Here is a 27,928-nt window from a genome sequence, read left to right as displayed (position 1 = left end):
TACCAGGAGATGAAACTCACAACAGGCACTCCTGGGATTTGAACCCAGGATCTCCTGTTTACAAGACAGGTGCTTTCACCAGCTAAGCCACAGTGCCAATGGCCTGCGCGGCACCTTAGGCATGACCCAGCACTTTTAACCGAGACTCTCCTGGCCAAGACGTAATCTGATTGCAATGCTAATATTTCCTCCATCCGCATGCAAACCTCGCTGAGCTCGTAAGACGAGTACTCAACCAGCGATGCCATGCAAATGCTTTGATGTTTGTTTGCACATCCTAACTTTGATTTCGGCTTGATAAGATCCCAAAACGGGTGAAAATCCTTAAGAAAATGTCAAGTTTTAGATCTGTAAATGGCACACAAGCCACAGCAAACAAAAGGTTATGGCTGATCTCCAGCCATAGTCCTAACAAGCATATCACAACAGTCAGGGGGGAGGAATTAAAATCCACATGCCATGCACATCTAAAAGCAAGCAAGCGTTCATCAGATTGCTGCTGTGGACTTTGGCTCTTTGTCCCATAAGGATTGCGTGAATCAATGTCGTAACCTTTTGTTGAAGCTGGAGTTGAGCTGAGGGCTTGATTTGGGACAAATGGGCGGAAACATGTGGAAAACAATGATATTTCTTAAAATCAGCTGACAAGTCATTCAATCAAATATGGCACATAGGAAAGTGCATCTTGAACAGGGATTCCTGACCAAAGATTTCATTTTAGACATGGTGTGTGGATAAAAAGAAGGTAACAAGTTAGTGTCTCTGGCGGGGCATCGAACCCGCAACCTTTGAATAGCTTCACAGCTGAGTCCAGAAGTCCAACACGCTATCCATTGCATCACAGAGCCAACCAGGGTGTTTTTTTTCAGGCTCTCCAAGATTCATGGATGCTCGAGTTCATTGGGCAGATGCTTTTCTGTTGCTACTAATCAAATTCCACCAAATGCAAACAACTATGGCAGGTGCTGATCCCACAAGCTGTCAACAGCGTCCACAGAATGCCTTGATTTCACCATGGAATTTGCCACAGATCCCTGTCTGACTTGCAAAGTTATTCAACTCTGGCTGTAAGAAAGGCAAGAAAGGGATAGCTTTCGCACCAACAGATGATTGTTGCAGTAGACACTGCTTGGATAGCACTGTAGCATGGAGACCTCAACATATACACACTGGAGTAAGCGCTAGATAACATATTAAATAAGGTATCTCCTCATCACCCATAGATTAAACGTTTTGTGGTATAAGGTCCTACAAATCCGAGACATCATGTTACCACACGAATGACGATTTGGCAGCAGCATTATTCTGTTGCGTTTCTGTGAATGAGCCTCATACACTTGATTTGATGCTTGCAAAGGTCCCCAACAGCTGAATAATCGCAACCACAGGTCAAATTATATGTCAGAAGAAGGCAGCCAAACCAATGCACATGCAAGAAATTATCTGCTCTAGTCATCGTCCTAACAGACAAATGTTTAAAGGTGTGGTAAAAAGATATGCAGTCGCAATGTAGCTAATGACCGGATCATAATGTTGACAGCAGTTGTGCTAGGGATACACAAGATAGGACTCTAATCTTGGCTAATCAGAAAGCTTGTGCATTGTGTGACTTTAACCCATGAGCTGTTAACGGTCAGACATGAAGCAAAGATTTCATTTCCTCCACTGAAACCAGTCTGATCTGCATAGCAACAGAAGTGCCCCTCAAGAGGCATTGCTGGGATTTAAATGCTCCTGTTCACCTCTCCTGGGATCTCCTGTTTACTAGACGTCTCTGCACATGGTTGTGTTGTTGAGGCAAAGCACTGAGCTGAACTTCATTTTCACAGATACTGAAAAATTCTTTTGAGATGTTCCACCGCATGTTTGAATGCAGAAGTCAAGGAATCAGCTTCTGGATGATGATGGGGTATGAAAAGTTGTCTTGTTTATGATTTATAGGATTATTTCATCTTTCTCACTGTATTTTGCAGCATGTATGGTTGCAGAGGCTGCTCTCTAAACTGCTTTGCTGTTTTTCTAAGGTAAAACGTGAACGTGGTTCCTGTCTGAAGCCTAAAAATCCTGAACTTAAGCCAACCGATACACTTGCGTGTATTGGAAAGATCTAGCGCTTGCTTTGGGGAGGAGGTCAAGTCATGAAATCAGACGTGGCAAAAGTCTATTCAATCACGGGCCCACACTATGTAAGCACACGCGGTGTAGTCGTGGCCGAGTGGTTAAGGCGATGGACTAGAAATCCATTGGGCTCTCCCGGCGCAGGTTCGAATCCTGCCGATTACGTCTGTTATATTGCGCAAGAAAGACATGTTGCAACTCATTGTGTTGTGGCTGTGATTTGTAACAAATTTCCTCATGCCCTTAAGAGTTGGTGATTTGCTGAAGACATAATGGTGACATCCTGCCCCCTTTTCATCCTCAATAGCTGCTGCTTTGGTGGAGAAATCCTGTCACCCCTTCCCAACGTTGATCTGTCTTCCAATGACAAGCTGCCTCATAGACATCCGATCGGTAATCCGTGCAAGACGTGACCTTTCTAGAGACCGCCGTGTCAGGATGGCCGAGCGGTCTAAGGCGCTGCGTTCAGGTCGCAGTCTCCCCTGGAGGCGTGGGTTCGAATCCCACTTCTGACAAGAGCCCCTTCTCTTTGTTGCATTTAGGAAATCATGTATGGATCTGCATCAATAACCTTGACCTCTCACAGCATAGCTTTGCTTGCTAGCGAAGAAGTTGGCACTTTTCTTCATCAAGCGCTTGCTTCTTCAATTTTTTGGACGATGTAGACATGGTTGTGTTGTTGAGGCAAAGCCCGGAGCAGGGTGCCAAAATCAAGGCTACAGGTTCTGAGCTGAACTTCCTTTTCACGCATGCTGAAAAATTCTTTTGAGATGTCCCAGCACATGTTTGATTGGTGAAGTCAAGGAATCAGCTTCTATTTGACAATTGGGTATGAAAAGTTATCATTGTTCATGATACATAGGTTCATTTCATCTTTCTGTCTGTATTTTGCAGCATTGCCCATAGATGGTTGGAGAGGTTGCTCTCTAAACTGCTTTCCTGTTTTGCTAAGGTAAAACGTCTACTCTGGATCAGACAAAGACATCCACATCGGATCGTAGTAGCTTTCAGCAACTTATCACTGTATGCTTTCTTAGAAAATGGGCACAAGCGAGCTTTCAGTAATGTAATTTTATGTATACATACACATATATTTATATATATTGAAGTGCAGTGTGTAGTGCAATCTTGGGCAATTGGGCCATGTACAATTTGCAATATAGCTAATGACCTACGGATACACAAGATCGGACTGTAAACTTGGCTAATCAGAAAGCTTGTGCATTGTGTGACCTTAACCCATTTAATGGTCAGACATAAAGCAAAGATTTCCTTTTTCCACAGAAACCAGTCTGACCTGCATAGCAACAGAGGTGCACAGTGAGAGGCACTGCTGGGATTCGAACCCAGGATCTCCTGTTTACTAGACAGGCACTTTAACCAACTAAGCCACAGCGCCACAACCAAACCTTAGCCTCTTGCATATACTCTCGCGTATCTGAGATGCTCCAGCACAGGAACTTGACTATCAAGCTAAGATTGTCTCCACTGGCATGCAGCATGATAGGACCATGAATGAAGTCCCACAGTGCTATACCATGCTTCACAGAGCACGCCAAAACTGCCAGTCATGGTGTTTCGACTCAGGTTGTTCCAAGTTCATTGCAGGCAAAGATCATGCCTGTTGCAGTAGATTTCAGGCTTGCAAAAATAAACAAATTTCAAACACACTGTATGTTATATATTTGCAACTGGCATACAGTTTACAGCAAAAAAAAAATAAAAAAAAAATATATATATATATATATATATATATATATATATATATATATATACTAGCTTATTGACAGCCATTGTCCTCATTTAAATGTAACCAAATGTCAACATCAGGCAAATGTTCCACGGCTACTCAGAAAATGATTCAATTCTTGCAAATCAAAATGCCAGTTTTCATTCACTTCTGTGGGAGGAATAGAGCTACCTTGCTTGACACCATGGACAGGTGTCTACCTCTGGAAAACACATGAAAACTGAGCAGAAATCCTGGCTGAAAGCAAGATACCCTGCCACAACCTGAGACCACAAGCACTTAAGCCTTGAGTTCCTCATGCAGTTGGACCCAGACCTTGTCTGGTGTACCAAGAGATGAAACTCACAACAGGCACTCCTGGGATTTGAACCCAGGATCTCCTGTTTACAAGACAGGTGCTTTCACCAGCTAAGCCACAGTGCCAATGGCCTGCGCGGCACCTTAGGCATGACCCAGCACTTTTAACCGAGACTCTCCTGGCCAAGACGTAATCTGATTGCAATGCTAATATTTCCTCCATCCGCATGCAAACCTCGCTGAGCTCGTAAGACGAGTACTCAACCAGCGATGCCATGCAAATGCTTTGATGTTTGTTTGCACATCCTAACTTTGATTTCGGCTTGATAAGATCCCAAAACGGGTGAAAATCCTTAAGAAAATGTCAAGTTTTAGATCTGTAAATGGCACACAAGCCACAGCAAACAAAAGGTTATGGCTGATCTCCATCCATAGTCCTAACAAGCATATCACAACAGTCAGGGGGGAGGAATTAAAATCCACATGCCATGCACATCTAAAAGCAAGCAAGCGTTCATCAGATTGCTGCTGTGGACTTTGGCTCTTTGTCCCATAAGGATTGCGTGAATCAATGTCGTAACCTTTTGTTGAAGCTGGAGTTGAGCTGAGGGCTTGATTTGGGACAAATGGGCGGAAACATGTGGAAAACAATGATATTTCTTAAAATCAGCTGACAAGTCATTCAATCAAATATGGCACATAGGAAAGTGCATCTTGAACAGGGATTCCTGACCAAAGATTTCATTTTAGACATGGTGTGTGGATAAAAAGAAGGTAACAAGTTAGTGTCTCTGGCGGGGCATCGAACCCGCAACCTTTGAATAGCTCCACAGCTGAGTCCAGAAGTCCAACACGCTATCCATTGCATCACAAAGCCAACCAGGGGGTTTTTTTTTTAGGCTCTCCAAGATTCATGGATGCTCGAGTTCATTGGGCAGATGCTTTTCTGTTGCTACTAATCAAATTCCACCAAATGCAAACAACTATGGCAGGTGCTGATCCCACAAGCTGTCAACAGCGTCCACAGAATGCCTTGATTTCACCATGGAATTTGCCACAGATCCCTGTCTGACTTGCAAAGTTATTCAACTCTGGCTGTAAGAAAGGCAAGAAAGGGATAGCTTTCGCACCAACAGATGATTGTTGCAGTAGACACTGCTTGGATAGCACTGTAGCATGGAGACCTCAACATATACACACTGGAGTAAGCGCTAGATAACATATTAAATAAGGTATCTCCTCATCACCCATAGATTAAACGTTTTGTGGTATAAGGTCCTACAAATCCGAGACATCATGTTACCACACGAATGACGATTTGGCAGCAGCATTATTCTGTTGCGTTTCTGTGAATGAGCCTCATACACTTGATTTGATGCTTGCAAAGGTCCCCAACAGCTGAATAATCGCAACCACAGGTCAAATTATATGTCAGAAGAAGGCAGCCAAACCAATGCACATGCAAGAAATTATCTGCTCTAGTCATCGTCCTAACAGACAAATGTTTAAAGGTGTGGTAAAAAGATATGCAGTCGCAATGTAGCTAATGACCGGATCATAATGTTGACAGCAGTTGTGCTAGGGATACACAAGATAGGACTCTAATCTTGGCTAATCAGAAAGCTTGTGCATTGTGTGACTTTAACCCATGAGCTGTTAACGGTCAGACATGAAGCAAAGATTTCATTTCCTCCACTGAAACCAGTCTGATCTGCATAGCAACAGAAGTGCCCCTCAAGAGGCATTGCTGGGATTTAAATGCTCCTGTTCACCTCTCCTGGGATCTCCTGTTTACTAGACGTCTCTGCACATGGTTGTGTTGTTGAGGCAAAGCACTGAGCTGAACTTCATTTTCACAGATACTGAAAAATTCTTTTGAGATGTTCCACCGCATGTTTGAATGCAGAAGTCAAGGAATCAGCTTCTGGATGATGATGGGGTATGAAAAGTTGTCTTGTTTATGATTTATAGGATTATTTCATCTTTCTCACTGTATTTTGCAGCATGTATGGTTGCAGAGGCTGCTCTCTAAACTGCTTTGCTGTTTTTCTAAGGTAAAACGTGAACGTGGTTCCTGTCTGAAGCCTAAAAATCCTGAACTTAAGCCAACCGATACACTTGCGTGTATTGGAAAGATCTAGCGCTTGCTTTGGGGAGGAGGTCAAGTCATGAAATCAGACGTGGCAAAAGTCTATTCAATCACGGGCCCACACTATGTAAGCACACGCGGTGTAGTCGTGGCCGATTGGTTAAGGCGATGGACTAGAAATCCATTGGGCTCTCCCGGCGCAGGTTCGAATCCTGCCGATTACGTCTGTTATATTGCGCAAGAAAGACATGTTGCAACTCATTGTGTTGTGGCTGTGATTTGTAACAAATTTCCTCATGCCCTTAAGAGTTGGTGATTTGCTGAAGACATAATGGTGACATCCTGCCCCCTTTTCATCCTCAATAGCTGCTGCTTTGGTGGAGAAATCCTGTCACCCCTTCCCAACGTTGATCTGTCTTCCAATGACAAGCTGCCTCATAGACATCCGATCGGTAATCCGTGCAAGACGTGACCTTTCTAGAGACCGCCGTGTCAGGATGGCCGAGCGGTCTAAGGCGCTGCGTTCAGGTCGCAGTCTCCCCTGGAGGCGTGGGTTCGAATCCCACTTCTGACAAGAGCCCCTTCTCTTTGTTGCATTTAGGAAATCATGTATGGATCTGCATCAATAACCTTGACCTCTCACAGCATAGCTTTGCTTGCTAGCGAAGAAGTTGGCACTTTTCTTCATCAAGCGCTTGCTTCTTCAATTTTTTGGACGATGTAGACATGGTTGTGTTGTTGAGGCAAAGCCCGGAGCAGGGTGCCAAAATCAAGGCTACAGGTTCTGAGCTGAACTTCCTTTTCACGCATGCTGAAAAATTCTTTTGAGATGTCCCAGCACATGTTTGATTGGTGAAGTCAAGGAATCAGCTTCTATTTGACAATTGGGTATGAAAAGTTATCATTGTTCATGATACATAGGTTCATTTTATCTTTCTGTCTGTATTTTGCAGCATTGCCCATAGATGGTTGGAGAGGTTGCTCTCTAAACTGCTTTCCTGTTTTGCTAAGGTAAAACGTCTACTCTGGATCAGACAAAGACATCCACATCGGATCGTAGTAGCTTTCAGCAACTTATCACTGTATGCTTTCTTAGAAAATGGGCACAAGCGAGCTTTCAGTAATGTAATTTTATGTATACATACACATATATTTATATATATTGAAGTGCAGTGTGTAGTGCAATCTTGGGCAATTGGGCCATGTACAATTTGCAATATAGCTAATGACCTACGGATACACAAGATCGGACTGTAAACTTGGCTAATCAGAAAGCTTGTGCATTGTGTGACCTTAAACCATTTAATGGTCAGACATAAAGCAAAGATTTCCTTTTTCCACAGAAACCAGTCTGACCTGCATAGCAACAGAGGTGCACAGTGAGAGGCACTGCTGGGATTCGAACCCAGGATCTCCTGTTTACTAGACAGGCACTTTAACCAACTAAGCCACAGCGCCACAACCAAACCTTAGCCTCTTGCATATACTCTCGCGTATCTGAGATGCTCCAGCACAGGAACTTGACTATCAAGCTAAGATTGTCTCCACTGGCATGCAGCATGATAGGACCATGAATGAAGTCCCACAGTGCTATACCATGCTTCACAGAGCACGCCAAAACTGCCAGTCATGGTGTTTCGACTCAGGTTGTTCCAAGTTCATTGCAGGCAAAGATCATGCCTGTTGCAGTAGATTTCAGGCTTGCAAAAATAAACAAATTTCAAACACACTGTATGTTATATATTTGCAACTGGCATACAGTTTACAGCAAAAAAAAAAAAATATATATATATATATATATATATATATATATATACTAGCTTATTGACAGCCATTGTCCTCATTTAAATGTAACCAAATGTCAACATCAGGCAAATGTTCCACGGCTACTCAGAAAATGATTCAATTCTTGCAAATCAAAATGCCAGTTTTCATTCACTTCTGTGGGAGGAATAGAGCTACCTTGCTTGACACCATGGACAGGTGTCTACCTCTGGAAAACACATGAAAACTGAGCAGAAATCCTGGCTGAAAGCAAGATACCCTGCCACAACCTGAGACCACAAGCACTTAAGCCTTGAGTTCCTCATGCAGTTGGACCCAGACCTTGTCTGGTGTACCAAGAGATGAAACTCACAACAGGCACTGCTGGGATTTGAACCCAGGATCTCCTGTTTACAAGACAGGTGCTTTCACCAGCTAAGCCACAGTGCCAATGGCCTGCGCGGCACCTTAGGCATGACCCAGCACTTTTAACCGAGACTCTCCTGGCCAAGACGTAATCTGATTGCAATGCTAATATTTCCTCCATCCGCATGCAAACCTCGCTGAGCTCGTAAGACGAGTACTCAACCAGCGATGCCATGCAAATGCTTTGATGTTTGTTTGCACATCCTAACTTTGATTTCGGCTTGATAAGATCCCAAAACGGGTGAAAATCCTTAAGAAAATGTCAAGTTTTAGATCTGTAAATGGCACACAAGCCACAGCAAACAAAAGGTTATGGCTGATCTCCAGCCATAGTCCTAACAAGCATATCACAACAGTCAGGGGGGGGGAATTAAAATCCACATGCCATGCACATCTAAAAGCAAGCAAGCGTTCATCAGATTGCTGCTGTGGACTTTGGCTCTTTGTCCCATAAGGATTGCGTGAATCAATGTCGTAACCTTTTGTTGAAGCTGGAGTTGAGCTGAGGGCTTGATTTGGGACAAATGGGCGGAAACATGTGGAAAACAATGATATTTCTTAAAATCAGCTGACAAGTCATTCAATCAAATATGGCACATAGGAAAGTGCATCTTGAACAGGGATTCCTGACCAAAGATTTCATTTTAGACATGGTGTGTGGATAAAAAGAAGGTAACAAGTTAGTGTCTCTGGCGGGGCATCGAACCCGCAACCTTTGAATAGCTCCACAGCTGAGTCCAGAAGTCCAACACGCTATCCATTGCATCACAGAGCCAACCAGGGTGTTTTTTTTCAGGCTCTCCAAGATTCATGGATGCTCGAGTTCATTGGGCAGATGCTTTTCTGTTGCTACTAATCAAATTCCACCAAATGCAAACAACTATGGCAGGTGCTGATCCCACAAGCTGTCAACAGCGTCCACAGAATGCCTTGATTTCACCATGGAATTTGCCACAGATCCCTGTCTGACTTGCAAAGTTATTCAACTCTGGCTGTAAGAAAGGCAAGAAAGGGATAGCTTTCGCACCAACAGATGATTGTTGCAGTAGACACTGCTTGGATAGCACTGTAGCATAGAGACCTCAACATATACACACTGGAGTAAGCGCTAGATAACATATTAAATAAGGTATCTCCTCATCACCCATAGATTAAACGTTTTGTGGTATAAGGTCCTACAAATCCGAGACATCATGTTACCACACGAATGACGATTTGGCAGCAGCATTATTCTGTTGCGTTTCTGTGAATGAGCCTCATACACTTGATTTGATGCTTGCAAAGGTCCCCAACAGCTGAATAATCGCAACCACAGGTCAAATTATATGTCAGAAGAAGGCAGCCAAACCAATGCACATGCAAGAAATTATCTGCTCTAGTCATCGTCCTAACAGACAAATGTTTAAAGGTGTGGTAAAAAGATATGCAGTCGCAATGTAGCTAATGACCGGATCATAATGTTGACAGCAGTTGTGCTAGGGATACACAAGATAGGACTCTAATCTTGGCTAATCAGAAAGCTTGTGCATTGTGTGACTTTAACCCATGAGCTGTTAACGGTCAGACATGAAGCAAAGATTTCATTTCCTCCACTGAAACCAGTCTGATCTGCATAGCAACAGAAGTGCCCCTCAAGAGGCATTGCTGGGATTTAAATGCTCCTGTTCACCTCTCCTGGGATCTCCTGTTTACTAGACGTCTCTGCACATGGTTGTGTTGTTGAGGCAAAGCACTGAGCTGAACTTCATTTTCACAGATACTGAAAAATTCTTTTGAGATGTTCCACCGCATGTTTGAATGCAGAAGTCAAGGAATCAGCTTCTGGATGATGATGGGGTATGAAAAGTTGTCTTGTTTATGATTTATAGGATTATTTCATCTTTCTCACTGTATTTTGCAGCATGTATGGTTGCAGAGGCTGCTCTCTAAACTGCTTTGCTGTTTTTCTAAGGTAAAACGTGAACGTGGTTCCTGTCTGAAGCCTAAAAATCCTGAACTTAAGCCAACCGATACACTTGCGTGTATTGGAAAGATCTAGCGCTTGCTTTGGGGAGGAGGTCAAGTCATGAAATCAGACGTGGCAAAAGTCTATTCAATCACGGGCCCACACTATGTAAGCACACGCGGTGTAGTCGTGGCCGAGTGGTTAAGGCGATGGACTAGAAATCCATTGGGCTCTCCCGGCGCAGGTTCGAATCCTGCCGATTACGTCTGTTATATTGCGCAAGAAAGACATGTTGCAACTCATTGTGTTGTGGCTGTGATTTGTAACAAATTTCCTCATGCCCTTAAGAGTTGGTGATTTGCTGAAGACATAATGGTGACATCCTGCCCCCTTTTCATCCTCAATAGCTGCTGCTTTGGTGGAGAAATCCTGTCACCCCTTCCCAACGTTGATCTGTCTTCCAATGACAAGCTGCCTCATAGACATCCGATCGGTAATCCGTGCAAGACGTGACCTTTCTAGAGACCGCCGTGTCAGGATGGCCGAGCGGTCTAAGGCGCTGCGTTCAGGTCGCAGTCTCCCCTGGAGGCGTGGGTTCGAATCCCACTTCTGACAAGAGCCCCTTCTCTTTGTTGCATTTAGGAAATCATGTATGGATCTGCATCAATAACCTTGACCTCTCACAGCATAGCTTTGCTTGCTAGCGAAGAAGTTGGCACTTTTCTTCATCAAGCGCTTGCTTCTTCAATTTTTTGGACGATGTAGACATGGTTGTGTTGTTGAGGCAAAGCCCGGAGCAGGGTGCCAAAATCAAGGCTACAGGTTCTGAGCTGAACTTCCTTTTCACGCATGCTGAAAAATTCTTTTGAGATGTCCCAGCACATGTTTGATTGGTGAAGTCAAGGAATCAGCTTCTATTTGACAATTGGGTATGAAAAGTTATCATTGTTCATGATACATAGGTTCATTTTATCTTTCTGTCTGTATTTTGCAGCATTGCCCATAGATGGTTGGAGAGGTTGCTCTCTAAACTGCTTTCCTGTTTTGCTAAGGTAAAACGTCTACTCTGGATCAGACAAAGACATCCACATCGGATCGTAGTAGCTTTCAGCAACTTATCACTGTATGCTTTCTTAGAAAATGGGCACAAGCGAGCTTTCAGTAATGTAATTTTATGTATACATACACATATATTTATATATATTGAAGTGTAGTGTGTAGTGCAATCTTGGGCAATTGGGCCATGTACAATTTGCAATATAGCTAATGACCTACGGATACACAAGATCGGACTGTAAACTTGGCTAATCAGAAAGCTTGTGCATTGTGTGACCTTAAACCATTTAATGGTCAGACATAAAGCAAAGATTTCCTTTTTCCACAGAAACCAGTCTGACCTGCATAGCAACAGAGGTGCACAGTGAGAGGCACTGCTGGGATTCGAACCCAGGATCTCCTGTTTACTAGACAGGCACTTTAACCAACTAAGCCACAGTGCCACAACCAAACCTTAGCCTCTTGCATATACTCTCGCGTATCTGAGATGCTCCAGCACAGGAACTTGACTATCAAGCTAAGATTGTCTCCACTGGCATGCAGCATGATAGGACCATGAATGAAGTCCCACAGTGCTATACCATGCTTCACAGAGCACGCCAAAACTGCCAGTCATGGTGTTTCGACTCAGGTTGTTCCAAGTTCATTGCAGGCAAAGATCATGCCTGTTGCAGTAGATTTCAGGCTTGCAAAAATAAACAAATTTCAAACACACTGTATGTTATATATTTGCAACTGGCATACAGTTTACAGCAAAAAAAAAAAATATATATATATATATATATATATATATATATATACTAGCTTATTGACAGCCATTGTCCTCATTTAAATGTAACCAAATGTCAACATCAGGCAAATGTTCCACGGCTACTCAGAAAATGATTCAATTCTTGCAAATCAAAATGCCAGTTTTCATTCACTTCTGTGGGAGGAATAGAGCTACCTTGCTTGACACCATGGACAGGTGTCTACCTCTGGAAAACACATGAAAACTGAGCAGAAATCCTGGCTGAAAGCAAGATACCCTGCCACAACCTGAGACCACAAGCACTTAAGCCTTGAGTTCCTCATGCAGTTGGACCCAGACCTTGTCTGGTGTACCAAGAGATGAAACTCACAACAGGCACTGCTGGGATTTGAACCCAGGATCTCCTGTTTACAAGACAGGTGCTTTCACCAGCTAAGCCACAGTGCCAATGGCCTGCGCGGCACCTTAGGCATGACCCAGCACTTTTAACCGAGACTCTCCTGGCCAAGACGTAATCTGATTGCAATGCTAATATTTCCTCCATCCGCATGCAAACCTCGCTGAGCTCGTAAGACGAGTACTCAACCAGCGATGCCATGCAAATGCTTTGATGTTTGTTTGCACATCCTAACTTTGATTTCGGCTTGATAAGATCCCAAAACGGGTGAAAATCCTTAAGAAAATGTCAAGTTTTAGATCTGTAAATGGCACACAAGCCACAGCAAACAAAAGGTTATGGCTGATCTCCAGCCATAGTCCTAACAAGCATATCACAACAGTCAGGGGGGAGGAATTAAAATCCACATGCCATGCACATCTAAAAGCAAGCAAGCGTTCATCAGATTGCTGCTGTGGACTTTGGCTCTTTGTCCCATAAGGATTGCGTGAATCAATGTCGTAACCTTTTGTTGAAGCTGGAGTTGAGCTGAGGGCTTGATTTGGGACAAATGGGCGGAAACATGTGGAAAACAATGATATTTCTTAAAATCAGCTGACAAGTCATTCAATCAAATATGGCACATAGGAAAGTGCATCTTGAACAGGGATTCCTGACCAAAGATTTCATTTTAGACATGGTGTGTGGATAAAAAGAAGGTAACAAGTTAGTGTCTCTGGCGGGGCATCGAACCCGCAACCTTTGAATAGCTCCACAGCTGAGTCCAGAAGTCCAACACGCTATCCATTGCATCACAGAGCCAACCAGGGTGTTTTTTTTCAGGCTCTCCAAGATTCATGGATGCTCGAGTTCATTGGGCAGATGCTTTTCTGTTGCTACTAATCAAATTCCACCAAATGCAAACAACTATGGCAGGTGCTGATCCCACAAGCTGTCAACAGCGTCCACAGAATGCCTTGATTTCACCATGGAATTTGCCACAGATCCCTGTCTGACTTGCAAAGTTATTCAACTCTGGCTGTAAGAAAGGCAAGAAAGGGATAGCTTTCGCACCAACAGATGATTGTTGCAGTAGACACTGCTTGGATAGCACTGTAGCATGGAGACCTCAACATATACACACTGGAGTAAGCGCTAGATAACATATTAAATAAGGTATCTCCTCATCACCCATAGATTGAACGTTTTGTGGTATAAGGTCCTACAAATCCGAGACATCATGTTACCACACGAATGACGATTTGGCAGCAGCATTATTCTGTTGCGTTTCTGTGAATGAGCCTCATACACTTGATTTGATGCTTGCAAAGGTCCCCAACAGCTGAATAATCGCAACCACAGGTCAAATTATATGTCAGAAGAAGGCAGCCAAACCAATGCACATGCAAGAAATTATCTGCTCTAGTCATCGTCCTAACAGACAAATGTTTAAAGGTGTGGTAAAAAGATATGCAGTCGCAATGTAGCTAATGACCGGATCATAATGTTGACAGCAGTTGTGCTAGGGATACACAAGATAGGACTCTAATCTTGGCTAATCAGAAAGCTTGTGCATTGTGTGACTTTAACCCATGAGCTGTTAACGGTCAGACATGAAGCAAAGATTTCATTTCCTCCACTGAAACCAGTCTGATCTGCATAGCAACAGAAGTGCCCCTCAAGAGGCATTGCTGGGATTTAAATGCTCCTGTTCACCTCTCCTGGGATCTCCTGTTTACTAGACGTCTCTGCACATGGTTGTGTTGTTGAGGCAAAGCACTGAGCTGAACTTCATTTTCACAGATACTGAAAAATTCTTTTGAGATGTTCCACCGCATGTTTGAATGCAGAAGTCAAGGAATCAGCTTCTGGATGATGATGGGGTATGAAAAGTTGTCTTGTTTATGATTTATAGGATTATTTCATCTTTCTCACTGTATTTTGCAGCATGTATGGTTGCAGAGGCTGCTCTCTAAACTGCTTTGCTGTTTTTCTAAGGTAAAACGTGAACGTGGTTCCTGTCTGAAGCCTAAAAATCCTGAACTTAAGCCAACCGATACACTTGCGTGTATTGGAAAGATCTAGCGCTTGCTTTGGGGAGGAGGTCAAGTCATGAAATCAGACGTGGCAAAAGTCTATTCAACCACGGGCCCACAGTATGTAAGCCCACGCGGTGTAGTCGTGGCCGAGTGGTTAAGGCGATGGACTAGAAATCCATTGGGGTCTCCCCGCGCAGGTTCGAATCCTGCCGATTACGTCTGTTATATTGCGCAAGAAAGACATGTTGCAACTCATTGTGTTGTGGCTGTGATTTGTAACAAATTTCCTCATGCCCTTAAGAGTTGGTGATTTGCTGAAGACATAATGGTGACATCCTGCCCCCTTTTCATCCTCAATAGCTGCTGCTTTGGTGGAGAAATCCTGTCACCCCTTCCCAACGTTGATCTGTCTTCCAATGACAAGCTGCCTCATAGACATCCGATCGGTAATCCGTGCAAGACGTGACCTTTCTAGAGACCGCCGTGTCAGGATGGCCGAGTCGCAGTCTCCCCTGGAGGCGTGGGTTCGAATCCCACTTCTGACAAGAGCCCCTTCTCTTTGTTGCATTTAGGAAATCATGTATGGATCTGCATCAATAACCTTGACCTCTCACAGCATAGCTTTGCTTGCTAGCGAAGAAGTTGGCACTTTTCTTCATCAAGCGCTTGCTTCTTCAATTTTTTGGACGATGTAGACATGGTTGTGTTGTTGAGGCAAAGCCCGGAGCAGGGTGCCAAAATCCAGGCTACAGGTTCTGAGCTGAACTTCCTTTTCACGCATGCTGAAAAATTCTTTTGAGATGTCCCAGCACATGTTTGATTGGTGAAGTCAAGTATTCAGCTTCTATTTGACAATTGGGTATGAAAAGTTATCATTGTTCATGATACATAGGTTCATTTTATCTTTCTGTCTGTATTTTGCAGCATTGCCCATAGATGGTTGGAGAGGTTGCTCTCTAAACTGCTTTCCTGTTTTGCTAAGGTAAAACGTCTACTCTGGATCAGACAAAGACATCCACATCGGATCGTAGTAGCTTTCAGCAACTTATCACTGTATGCTTTCTTAGAAAATGGGCACAAGCGAGCTTTCAGTAATGTAATTTTATGTATACATACACATATATTTATATATATTGAAGTGCAGTGTGTAGTGCAATCTTGGGCAATTGGGCCATGTACAATTTGCAATATAGCTAATGACCTACGGATACACAAGATCGGACTGTAAACTTGGCTAATCAGAAAGCTTGTGCATTGTGTGACCTTAACCCATTTAATGGTCAGACATAAAGCAAAGATTTCCTTTTTCCACAGAAACCAGTCTGACCTGCATAGCAACAGAGGTGCACAGTGAGAGGCACTGCTGGGATTCGAACCCAGGATCTCCTGTTTACTAGACAGGCACTTTAACCAACTAAGCCACAGCGCCACAACCAAACCTTAGCCTCTTGCATATACTCTCGCGTATCTGAGATGCTCCAGCACAGGAACTTGACTATCAAGCTAAGATTGTCTCCACTGGCATGCAGCATGATAGGACCATGAATGAAGTCCCACAGTGCTATACCATGCTTCACAGAGCACGCCAAAACTGCCAGTCATGGTGTTTCGACTCAGGTTGTTCCAAGTTCATTGCAGGCAAAGATCATGCCTGTTGCAGTAGATTTCAGGCTTGCAAAAATAAACAAATTTCAAACACACTGTATGTTATATATTTGCAACTGGCATACAGTTTACAGCAAAAAAAAAATATATATATATATATATATATATATATATATATATACTAGCTTATTGACAGCCATTGTCCTCATTTAAATGTAACCAAATGTCAACATCAGGCAAATGTTCCACGGCTACTCAGAAAATGATTCAATTCTTGCAAATCAAAATGCCAGTTTTCATTCACTTCTGTGGGAGGAATAGAGCTACCTTGCTTGACACCATGGACAGGTGTCTACCTCTGGAAAACACATGAAAACTGAGCAGAAATCCTGGCTGAAAGCAAGATACCCTGCCACAACCTGAGACCACAAGCACTTAAGCCTTGAGTTCCTCATGCAGTTGGACCCAGACCTTGTCTGGTGTACCAAGAGATGAAACTCACAACAGGCACTGCTGGGATTTGAACCCAGGATCTCCTGTTTACAAGACAGGTGCTTTCACCAGCTAAGCCACAGTGCCAATGGCCTGCGCGGCACCTTAGGCATGACCCAGCACTTTTAACCGAGACTCTCCTGGCCAAGACGTAATCTGATTGCAATGCTAATATTTCCTCCATCCGCATGCAAACCTCGCTGAGCTCGTAAGACGAGTACTCAACCAGCGATGCCATGCAAATGCTTTGATGTTTGTTTGCACATCCTAACTTTGATTTCGGCTTGATAAGATCCCAAAACGGGTGAAAATCCTTAAGAAAATGTCAAGTTTTAGATCTGTAAATGGCACACAAGCCACAGCAAACAAAAGGTTATGGCTGATCTCCAGCCATAGTCCTAACAAGCATATCACAACAGTCAGGGGGGGAGGAATTAAAATCCACATGCCATGCACATCTAAAAGCAAGCAAGCGTTCATCAGATTGCTGCTGTGGACTTTGGCTCTTTGTCCCATAAGGATTGCGTGAATCAATGTCGTAACCTTTTGTTGAAGCTGGAGTTGAGCTGAGGGCTTGATTTGGGACAAATGGGCGGAAACATGTGGAAAACAATGATATTTCTTAAAATCAGCTGACAAGTCATTCAATCAAATATGGCACATAGGAAAGTGCATCTTGAACAGGGATTCCTGACCAAAGATTTCATTTTAGACATGGTGTGTGGATAAAAAGAAGGTAACAAGTTAGTGTCTCTGGCGGGGCATCGAACCCGCAACCTTTGAATAGCTCCACAGCTGAGTCCAGAAGTCCAACACGCTATCCATTGCATCACAGAGCCAACCAGGGTGTTTTTTTTCAGGCTCTCCAAGATTCATGGATGCTCGAGTTCATTGGGCAGATGCTTTTCTGTTGCTACTAATCAAATTCCACCAAATGCAAACAACTATGGCAGGTGCTGATCCCACAAGCTGTCAACAGCGTCCACAGAATGCCTTGATTTCACCATGGAATTTGCCACAGATCCCTGTCTGACTTGCAAAGTTATTCAACTCTGGCTGTAAGAAAGGCAAGAAAGGGATAGCTTTCGCACCAACAGATGATTGTTGCAGTAGACACTGCTTGGATAGCACTGTAGCATGGAGACCTCAACATATACACACTGGAGTAAGCGCTAGATAACATATTAAATAAGGTATCTCCTCATCACCCATAGATTAAACGTTTTGTGGTATAAGGTCCTACAAATCCGAGACATCATGTTACCACACGAATGACGATTTGGCAGCAGCATTATTCTGTTGCGTTTCTGTGAATGAGCCTCATACACTTGATTTGATGCTTGCAAAGGTCCCCAACAGCTGAATAATCGCAACCACAGGTCAAATTATATGTCAGAAGAAGGCAGCCAAACCAATGCACATGCAAGAAATTATCTGCTCTAGTCATCGTCCTAACAGACAAATGTTTAAAGGTGTGGTAAAAAGATATGCAGTCGCAATGTAGCTAATGACCGGATCATAATGTTGACAGCAGTTGTGCTAGGGATACACAAGATAGGACTCTAATCTTGGCTAATCAGAAAGCTTGTGCATTGTGTGACTTTAACCCATGAGCTGTTAACGGTCAGACATGAAGCAAAGATTTCATTTCCTCCACTGAAACCAGTCTGATCTGCATAGCAACAGAAGTGCCCCTCAAGAGGCATTGCTGGGATTTAAATGCTCCTGTTCACCTCTCCTGGGATCTCCTGTTTACTAGACGTCTCTGCACATGGTTGTGTTGTTGAGGCAAAGCACTGAGCTGAACTTCATTTTCACAGATACTGAAAAATTCTTTTGAGATGTTCCACCGCATGTTTGAATGCAGAAGTCAAGGAATCAGCTTCTGGATGATGATGGGGTATGAAAAGTTGTCTTGTTTATGATTTATAGGATTATTTCATCTTTCTCACTGTATTTTGCAGCATGTATGGTTGCAGAGGCTGCTCTCTAAACTGCTTTGCTGTTTTTCTAAGGTAAAACGTGAACGTGGTTCCTGTCTGAAGCCTAAAAATCCTGAACTTAAGCCAACCGATACACTTGCGTGTATTGGAAAGATCTAGCGCTTGCTTTGGGGAGGAGGTCAAGTCATGAAATCAGACGTGGCAAAAGTCTATTCAACCACGGGCCCACAGTATGTAAGCACACGCGGTGTAGTCGTGGCCGAGTGGTTAAGGCGATGGACTAGAAATCCATTGGGGTCTCCCCGCGCAGGTTCGAATCCTGCCGATTACGTCTGTTATATTGCGCAAGAAAGACATGTTGCAACTCATTGTGTTGTGGCTGTGATTTGTAACAAATTTCCTCATGCCCTTAAGAGTTGGTGATTTGCTGAAGACATAATGGTGACATCCTGCCCCCTTTTCATCCTCAATAGCTGCTGCTTTGGTGGAGAAATCCTGTCACCCCTTCCCAACGTTGATCTGTCTTCCAATGACAAGCTGCCTCATAGACATCCGATCGGTAATCCGTGCAAGACGTGACCTTTCTAGAGACCGCCGTGTCAGGATGGCCGAGTCGCAGTCTCCCCTGGAGGCGTGGGTTCGAATCCCACTTCTGACAAGAGCCCCTTCTCTTTGTTGCATTTAGGAAATCATGTATGGATCTGCATCAATAACCTTGACCTCTCACAGCATAGCTTTGCTTGCTAGCGAAGAAGTTGGCACTTTTCTTCATCAAGCGCTTGCTTCTTCAATTTTTTGGACGATGTAGACATGGTTGTGTTGTTGAGGCAAAGCCCGGAGCAGGGTGCCAAAATCCAGGCTACAGGTTCTGAGCTGAACTTCCTTTTCACGCATGCTGAAAAATTCTTTTGAGATGTCCCAGCACATGTTTGATTGGTGAAGTCAAGTATTCAGCTTCTATTTGACAATTGGGTATGAAAAGTTATCATTGTTCATGATACATAGGTTCATTTTATCTTTCTGTCTGTATTTTGCAGCATTGCCCATAGATGGTTGGAGAGGTTGCTCTCTAAACTGCTTTCCTGTTTTGCTAAGGTAAAACGTCTACTCTGGATCAGACAAAGACATCCACATCGGATCGTAGTAGCTTTCAGCAACTTATCACTGTATGCTTTCTTAGAAAATGGGCACAAGCGAGCTTTCAGTAATGTAATTTTATGTATACATACACATATATTTATATATATTGAAGTGCAGTGTGTAGTGCAATCTTGGGCAATTGGGCCATGTACAATTTGCAATATAGCTAATGACCTACGGATACACAAGATCGGACTGTAAACTTGGCTAATCAGAAAGCTTGTGCATTGTGTGACCTTAACCCATTTAATGGTCAGACATAAAGCAAAGATTTCCTTTTTCCACAGAAACCAGTCTGACCTGCATAGCAACAGAGGTGCACAGTGAGAGGCACTGCTGGGATTCGAACCCAGGATCTCCTGTTTACTAGACAGGCACTTTAACCAACTAAGCCACAGCGCCACAACCAAACCTTAGCCTCTTGCATATACTCTCGCGTATCTGAGATGCTCCAGCACAGGAACTTGACTATCAAGCTAAGATTGTCTCCACTGGCATGCAGCATGATAGGACCATGAATGAAGTCCCACAGTGCTATACCATGCTTCACAGAGCACGCCAAAACTGCCAGTCATGGTGTTTCGACTCAGGTTGTTCCAAGTTCATTGCAGGCAAAGATCATGCCTGTTGCAGTAGATTTCAGGCTTGCAAAAATAAACAAATTTCAAACACACTGTATGTTATATATTTGCAACTGGCATACAGTTTACAGCAAAAAAAAATATATATATATATATATATATATATATATATATATATATATACTAGCTTATTGACAGCCATTGTCCTCATTTAAATGTAACCAAATGTCAACATCAGGCAAATGTTCCACGGCTACTCAGAAAATGATTCAATTCTTGCAAATCAAAATGCCAGTTTTCATTCACTTCTGTGGGAGGAATAGAGCTACCTTGCTTGACACCATGGACAGGTGTCTACCTCTGGAAAACACATGAAAACTGAGCAGAAATCCTGGCTGAAAGCAAGATACCCTGCCACAACCTGAGACCACAAGCACTTAAGCCTTGAGTTCCTCATGCAGTTGGACCCAGACCTTGTCTGGTGTACCAAGAGATGAAACTCACAACAGGCACTGCTGGGATTTGAACCCAGGATCTCCTGTTTACAAGACAGGTGCTTTCACCAGCTAAGCCACAGTGCCAATGGCCTGCGCGGCACCTTAGGCATGACCCAGCACTTTTAACCGAGACTCTCCTGGCCAAGACGTAATCTGATTGCAATGCTAATATTTCCTCCATCCGCATGCAAACCTCGCTGAGCTCGTAAGACGAGTACTCAACCAGCGATGCCATGCAAATGCTTTGATGTTTGTTTGCACATCCTAACTTTGATTTCGGCTTGATAAGATCCCAAAACGGGTGAAAATCCTTAAGAAAATGTCAAGTTTTAGATCTGTAAATGGCACACAAGCCACAGCAAACAAAAGGTTATGGCTGATCTCCAGCCATAGTCCTAACAAGCATATCACAACAGTCAGGGGGGGAGGAATTAAAATCCACATGCCATGCACATCTAAAAGCAAGCAAGCGTTCATCAGATTGCTGCTGTGGACTTTGGCTCTTTGTCCCATAAGGATTGCGTGAATCAATGTCGTAACCTTTTGTTGAAGCTGGAGTTGAGCTGAGGGCTTGATTTGGGACAAATGGGCGGAAACATGTGGAAAACAATGATATTTCTTAAAATCAGCTGACAAGTCATTCAATCAAATATGGCACATAGGAAAGTGCATCTTGAACAGGGATTCCTGACCAAAGATTTCATTTTAGACATGGTGTGTGGATAAAAAGAAGGTAACAAGTTAGTGTCTCTGGCGGGGCATCGAACCCGCAACCTTTGAATAGCTCCACAGCTGAGTCCAGAAGTCCAACACGCTATCCATTGCATCACAGAGCCAACCAGGGTGTTTTTTTTCAGGCTCTCCAAGATTCATGGATGCTCGAGTTCATTGGGCAGATGCTTTTCTGTTGCTACTAATCAAATTCCACCAAATGCAAACAACTATGGCAGGTGCTGATCCCACAAGCTGTCAACAGCGTCCACAGAATGCCTTGATTTCACCATGGAATTTGCCACAGATCCCTGTCTGACTTGCAAAGTTATTCAACTCTGGCTGTAAGAAAGGCAAGAAAGGGATAGCTTTCGCACCAACAGATGATTGTTGCAGTAGACACTGCTTGGATAGCACTGTAGCATGGAGACCTCAACATATACACACTGGAGTAAGCGCTAGATAACATATTAAATAAGGTATCTCCTCATCACCCATAGATTAAACGTTTTGTGGTATAAGGTCCTACAAATCCGAGACATCATGTTACCACACGAATGACGATTTGGCAGCAGCATTATTCTGTTGCGTTTCTGTGAATGAGCCTCATACACTTGATTTGATGCTTGCAAAGGTCCCCAACAGCTGAATAATCGCAACCACAGGTCAAATTATATGTCAGAAGAAGGCAGCCAAACCAATGCACATGCAAGAAATTATCTGCTCTAGTCATCGTCCTAACAGACAAATGTTTAAAGGTGTGGTAAAAAGATATGCAGTCGCAATGTAGCTAATGACCGGATCATAATGTTGACAGCAGTTGTGCTAGGGATACACAAGATAGGACTCTAATCTTGGCTAATCAGAAAGCTTGTGCATTGTGTGACTTTAACCCATGAGCTGTTAACGGTCAGACATGAAGCAAAGATTTCATTTCCTCCACTGAAACCAGTCTGATCTGCATAGCAACAGAAGTGCCCCTCAAGAGGCATTGCTGGGATTTAAATGCTCCTGTTCACCTCTCCTGGGATCTCCTGTTTACTAGACGTCTCTGCACATGGTTGTGTTGTTGAGGCAAAGCACTGAGCTGAACTTCATTTTCACAGATACTGAAAAATTCTTTTGAGATGTTCCACCGCATGTTTGAATGCAGAAGTCAAGGAATCAGCTTCTGGATGATGATGGGGTATGAAAAGTTGTCTTGTTTATGATTTATAGGATTATTTCATCTTTCTCACTGTATTTTGCAGCATGTATGGTTGCAGAGGCTGCTCTCTAAACTGCTTTGCTGTTTTTCTAAGGTAAAACGTGAACGTGGTTCCTGTCTGAAGCCTAAAAATCCTGAACTTAAGCCAACCGATACACTTGCGTGTATTGGAAAGATCTAGCGCTTGCTTTGGGGAGGAGGTCAAGTCATGAAATCAGACGTGGCAAAAGTCTATTCAACCACGGGCCCACAGTATGTAAGCACACGCGGTGTAGTCGTGGCCGAGTGGTTAAGGCGATGGACTAGAAATCCATTGGGGTCTCCCCGCGCAGGTTCGAATCCTGCCGATTACGTCTGTTATATTGCGCAAGAAAGACATGTTGCAACTCATTGTGTTGTGGCTGTGATTTGTAACAAATTTCCTCATGCCCTTAAGAGTTGGTGATTTGCTGAAGACATAATGGTGACATCCTGCCCCCTTTTCATCCTCAATAGCTGCTGCTTTGGTGGAGAAATCCTGTCACCCCTTCCCAACGTTGATCTGTCTTCCAATGACAAGCTGCCTCATAGACATCCGATCGGTAATCCGTGCAAGACGTGACCTTTCTAGAGACCGCCGTGTCAGGATGGCCGAGTCGCAGTCTCCCCTGGAGGCGTGGGTTCGAATCCCACTTCTGACAAGAGCCCCTTCTCTTTGTTGCATTTAGGAAATCATGTATGGATCTGCATCAATAACCTTGACCTCTCACAGCATAGCTTTGCTTGCTAGCGAAGAAGTTGGCACTTTTCTTCATCAAGCGCTTGCTTCTTCAATTTTTTGGACGATGTAGACATGGTTGTGTTGTTGAGGCAAAGCCCGGAGCAGGGTGCCAAAATCCAGGCTACAGGTTCTGAGCTGAACTTCCTTTTCACGCATGCTGAAAAATTCTTTTGAGATGTCCCAGCACATGTTTGATTGGTGAAGTCAAGTATTCAGCTTCTATTTGACAATTGGGTATGAAAAGTTATCATTGTTCATGATACATAGGTTCATTTTATCTTTCTGTCTGTATTTTGCAGCATTGCCCATAGATGGTTGGAGAGGTTGCTCTCTAAACTGCTTTCCTGTTTTGCTAAGGTAAAACGTCTACTCTGGATCAGACAAAGACATCCACATCGGATCGTAGTAGCTTTCAGCAACTTATCACTGTATGCTTTCTTAGAAAATGGGCACAAGCGAGCTTTCAGTAATGTAATTTTATGTATACATACACATATATTTATATATATTGAAGTGCAGTGTGTAGTGCAATCTTGGGCAATTGGGCCATGTACAATTTGCAATATAGCTAATGACCTACGGATACACAAGATCGGACTGTAAACTTGGCTAATCAGAAAGCTTGTGCATTGTGTGACCTTAACCCATTTAATGGTCAGACATAAAGCAAAGATTTCCTTTTTCCACAGAAACCAGTCTGACCTGCATAGCAACAGAGGTGCACAGTGAGAGGCACTGCTGGGATTCGAACCCAGGATCTCCTGTTTACTAGACAGGCACTTTAACCAACTAAGCCACAGCGCCACAACCAAACCTTAGCCTCTTGCATATACTCTCGCGTATCTGAGATGCTCCAGCACAGGAACTTGACTATCAAGCTAAGATTGTCTCCACTGGCATGCAGCATGATAGGACCATGAATGAAGTCCCACAGTGCTATACCATGCTTCACAGAGCACGCCAAAACTGCCAGTCATGGTGTTTCGACTCAGGTTGTTCCAAGTTCATTGCAGGCAAAGATCATGCCTGTTGCAGTAGATTTCAGGCTTGCAAAAATAAACAAATTTCAAACACACTGTATGTTATATATTTGCAACTGGCATACAGTTTACAGCAAAAAAATATATATATATATATATATATATATATATATATATATATATATATACTAGCTTATTGACAGCCATTGTCCTCATTTAAATGTAACCAAATGTCAACATCAGGCAAATGTTCCACGGCTACTCAGAAAATGATTCAATTCTTGCAAATCAAAATGCCAGTTTTCATTCACTTCTGTGGGAGGAATAGAGCTACCTTGCTTGACACCATGGACAGGTGTCTACCTCTGGAAAACACATGAAAACTGAGCAGAAATCCTGGCTGAAAGCAAGATACCCTGCCACAACCTGAGACCACAAGCACTTAAGCCTTGAGTTCCTCATGCAGTTGGACCCAGACCTTGTCTGGTGTACCAAGAGATGAAACTCACAACAGGCACTGCTGGGATTTGAACCCAGGATCTCCTGTTTACAAGACAGGTGCTTTCACCAGCTAAGCCACAGTGCCAATGGCCTGCGCGGCACCTTAGGCATGACCCAGCACTTTTAACCGAGACTCTCCTGGCCAAGACGTAATCTGATTGCAATGCTAATATTTCCTCCATCCGCATGCAAACCTCGCTGAGCTCGTAAGACGAGTACTCAACCAGCGATGCCATGCAAATGCTTTGATGTTTGTTTGCACATCCTAACTTTGATTTCGGCTTGATAAGATCCCAAAACGGGTGAAAATCCTTAAGAAAATGTCAAGTTTTAGATCTGTAAATGGCACACAAGCCACAGCAAACAAAAGGTTATGGCTGATCTCCAGCCATAGTCCTAACAAGCATATCACAACAGTCAGGGGGGGAGGAATTAAAATCCACATGCCATGCACATCTAAAAGCAAGCAAGCGTTCATCAGATTGCTGCTGTGGACTTTGGCTCTTTGTCCCATAAGGATTGCGTGAATCAATGTCGTAACTTTTTGTTGAAGCTGGAGTTGAGCTGAGGGCTTGATTTGGGACAAATGGGCGGAAACATGTGGAAAACAATGATATTTCTTAAAATCAGCTGACAAGTCATTCAATCAAATATGGCACATAGGAAAGTGCATCTTGAACAGGGATTCCTGACCAAAGATTTCATTTTAGACATGGTGTGTGGATAAAAAGAAGGTAACAAGTTAGTGTCTCTGGCGGGGCATCGAACCCGCAACCTTTGAATAGCTCCACAGCTGAGTCCAGAAGTCCAACACGCTATCCATTGCATCACAGAGCCAACCAGGGTGTTTTTTTTCAGGCTCTCCAAGATTCATGGATGCTCGAGTTCATTGGGCAGATGCTTTTCTGTTGCTACTAATCAAATTCCACCAAATGCAAACAACTATGGCAGGTGCTGATCCCACAAGCTGTCAACAGCGTCCACAGAATGCCTTGATTTCACCATGGAATTTGCCACAGATCCCTGTCTGACTTGCAAAGTTATTCAACTCTGGCTGTAAGAAAGGCAAGAAAGGGATAGCTTTCGCACCAACAGATGATTGTTGCAGTAGACACTGCTTGGATAGCACTGTAGCATGGAGACCTCAACATATACACACTGGAGTAAGCGCTAGATAACATATTAAATAAGGTATCTCCTCATCACCCATAGATTAAACGTTTTGTGGTATAAGGTCCTACAAATCCGAGACATCATGTTACCACACGAATGACGATTTGGCAGCAGCATTATTCTGTTGCGTTTCTGTGAATGAGCCTCATACACTTGATTTGATGCTTGCAAAGGTCCCCAACAGCTGAATAATCGCAACCACAGGTCAAATTATATGTCAGAAGAAGGCAGCCAAACCAATGCACATGCAAGAAATTATCTGCTCTAGTCATCGTCCTAACAGACAAATGTTTAAAGGTGTGGTAAAAAGATATGCAGTCGCAATGTAGCTAATGACCGGATCATAATGTTGACAGCAGTTGTGCTAGGGATACACAAGATAGGACTCTAATCTTGGCTAATCAGAAAGCTTGTGCATTGTGTGACTTTAACCCATGAGCTGTTAACGGTCAGACATGAAGCAAAGATTTCATTTCCTCCACTGAAACCAGTCTGATCTGCATAGCAACAGAAGTGCCCCTCAAGAGGCATTGCTGGGATTTAAATGCTCCTGTTCACCTCTCCTGGGATCTCCTGTTTACTAGACGTCTCTGCACATGGTTGTGTTGTTGAGGCAAAGCACTGAGCTGAACTTCATTTTCACAGATACTGAAAAATTCTTTTGAGATGTTCCACCGCATGTTTGAATGCAGAAGTCAAGGAATCAGCTTCTGGATGATGATGGGGTATGAAAAGTTGTCTTGTTTATGATTTATAGGATTATTTCATCTTTCTCACTGTATTTTGCAGCATGTATGGTTGCAGAGGCTGCTCTCTAAACTGCTTTGCTGTTTTTCTAAGGTAAAACGTGAACGTGGTTCCTGTCTGAAGCCTAAAAATCCTGAACTTAAGCCAACCGATACACTTGCGTGTATTGGAAAGATCTAGCGCTTGCTTTGGGGAGGAGGTCAAGTCATGAAATCAGACGTGGCAAAAGTCTATTCAACCACGGGCCCACAGTATGTAAGCACACGCGGTGTAGTCGTGGCCGAGTGGTTAAGGCGATGGACTAGAAATCCATTGGGGTCTCCCCGCGCAGGTTCGAATCCTGCCGATTACGTCTGTTATATTGCGCAAGAAAGACATGTTGCAACTCATTGTGTTGTGGCTGTGATTTGTAACAAATTTCCTCATGCCCTTAAGAGTTGGTGATTTGCTGAAGACATAATGGTGACATCCTGCCCCCTTTTCATCCTCAATAGCTGCTGCTTTGGTGGAGAAATCCTGTCACCCCTTCCCAACGTTGATCTGTCTTCCAATGACAAGCTGCCTCATAGACATCCGATCGGTAATCCGTGCAAGACGTGACCTTTCTAGAGACCGCCGTGTCAGGATGGCCGAGTCGCAGTCTCCCCTGGAGGCGTGGGTTCGAATCCCACTTCTGACAAGAGCCCCTTCTCTTTGTTGCATTTAGGAAATCATGTATGGATCTGCATCAATAACCTTGACCTCTCACAGCATAGCTTTGCTTGCTAGCGAAGAAGTTGGCACTTTTCTTCATCAAGCGCTTGCTTCTTCAATTTTTTGGACGATGTAGACATGGTTGTGTTGTTGAGGCAAAGCCCGGAGCAGGGTGCCAAAATCCAGGCTACAGGTTCTGAGCTGAACTTCCTTTTCACGCATGCTGAAAAATTCTTTTGAGATGTCCCAGCACATGTTTGATTGGTGAAGTCAAGGAATCAGCTTCT

The 27,928-nt window shown here is 43.5% G+C and overlaps 1 protein-coding gene and 21 non-coding genes across 22 annotated transcripts in view; 11 read left to right on the top strand and 11 right to left on the bottom strand.

The window, feature by feature from the left end:
- Positions 1-27,928, top strand: part of LOC128524461 (nuclear factor 7, brain-like) — a 561,325-nt gene that overhangs the window by 156,150 nt on the left and 377,247 nt on the right. The gene's annotated exons all lie outside the window — the stretch shown is intronic.
- On the top strand, positions 2,202-2,283 carry trnas-aga (transfer RNA serine (anticodon AGA)). The gene has a single exon. It is a non-coding gene; the product is annotated as a tRNA-Ser (tRNA).
- Positions 2,551-2,633, top strand: trnal-cag (transfer RNA leucine (anticodon CAG)). The gene has a single exon. It is a non-coding gene; the product is annotated as a tRNA-Leu (tRNA).
- On the bottom strand, positions 3,444-3,517 carry trnat-agu (transfer RNA threonine (anticodon AGU)). Its single transcript has one exon. It is a non-coding gene; the product is annotated as a tRNA-Thr (tRNA).
- trnas-aga (transfer RNA serine (anticodon AGA)) lies at positions 6,397-6,478 on the top strand. Its single transcript has one exon. It is a non-coding gene; the product is annotated as a tRNA-Ser (tRNA).
- On the top strand, positions 6,746-6,828 carry trnal-cag (transfer RNA leucine (anticodon CAG)). Its single transcript has one exon. It is a non-coding gene; the product is annotated as a tRNA-Leu (tRNA).
- Positions 7,639-7,712, bottom strand: trnat-agu (transfer RNA threonine (anticodon AGU)). Its single transcript has one exon. It is a non-coding gene; the product is annotated as a tRNA-Thr (tRNA).
- Positions 8,395-8,468, bottom strand: trnat-ugu (transfer RNA threonine (anticodon UGU)). The gene has a single exon. It is a non-coding gene; the product is annotated as a tRNA-Thr (tRNA).
- On the top strand, positions 10,573-10,654 carry trnas-aga (transfer RNA serine (anticodon AGA)). Its single transcript has one exon. It is a non-coding gene; the product is annotated as a tRNA-Ser (tRNA).
- Positions 10,922-11,004, top strand: trnal-cag (transfer RNA leucine (anticodon CAG)). The gene has a single exon. It is a non-coding gene; the product is annotated as a tRNA-Leu (tRNA).
- On the bottom strand, positions 11,815-11,888 carry trnat-agu (transfer RNA threonine (anticodon AGU)). The gene has a single exon. It is a non-coding gene; the product is annotated as a tRNA-Thr (tRNA).
- Positions 12,570-12,643, bottom strand: trnat-ugu (transfer RNA threonine (anticodon UGU)). The gene has a single exon. It is a non-coding gene; the product is annotated as a tRNA-Thr (tRNA).
- On the top strand, positions 14,748-14,829 carry trnas-aga (transfer RNA serine (anticodon AGA)). The gene has a single exon. It is a non-coding gene; the product is annotated as a tRNA-Ser (tRNA).
- On the bottom strand, positions 15,967-16,040 carry trnat-agu (transfer RNA threonine (anticodon AGU)). Its single transcript has one exon. It is a non-coding gene; the product is annotated as a tRNA-Thr (tRNA).
- On the bottom strand, positions 16,722-16,795 carry trnat-ugu (transfer RNA threonine (anticodon UGU)). The gene has a single exon. It is a non-coding gene; the product is annotated as a tRNA-Thr (tRNA).
- Positions 18,901-18,982, top strand: trnas-aga (transfer RNA serine (anticodon AGA)). The gene has a single exon. It is a non-coding gene; the product is annotated as a tRNA-Ser (tRNA).
- On the bottom strand, positions 20,120-20,193 carry trnat-agu (transfer RNA threonine (anticodon AGU)). Its single transcript has one exon. It is a non-coding gene; the product is annotated as a tRNA-Thr (tRNA).
- trnat-ugu (transfer RNA threonine (anticodon UGU)) lies at positions 20,880-20,953 on the bottom strand. The gene has a single exon. It is a non-coding gene; the product is annotated as a tRNA-Thr (tRNA).
- On the top strand, positions 23,059-23,140 carry trnas-aga (transfer RNA serine (anticodon AGA)). Its single transcript has one exon. It is a non-coding gene; the product is annotated as a tRNA-Ser (tRNA).
- Positions 24,278-24,351, bottom strand: trnat-agu (transfer RNA threonine (anticodon AGU)). Its single transcript has one exon. It is a non-coding gene; the product is annotated as a tRNA-Thr (tRNA).
- Positions 25,040-25,113, bottom strand: trnat-ugu (transfer RNA threonine (anticodon UGU)). The gene has a single exon. It is a non-coding gene; the product is annotated as a tRNA-Thr (tRNA).
- On the top strand, positions 27,219-27,300 carry trnas-aga (transfer RNA serine (anticodon AGA)). Its single transcript has one exon. It is a non-coding gene; the product is annotated as a tRNA-Ser (tRNA).

Source organism: Clarias gariepinus, chromosome 5 (genome assembly GCF_024256425.1).
Source record: "Clarias gariepinus isolate MV-2021 ecotype Netherlands chromosome 5, CGAR_prim_01v2, whole genome shotgun sequence".
Taxonomy (NCBI): Eukaryota; Metazoa; Chordata; class Actinopteri; order Siluriformes; family Clariidae; genus Clarias; species Clarias gariepinus.
The sequence above is the reverse complement of the archived record's forward strand: the minus strand, read 5'-3'. Positions and strand labels throughout refer to the sequence as shown.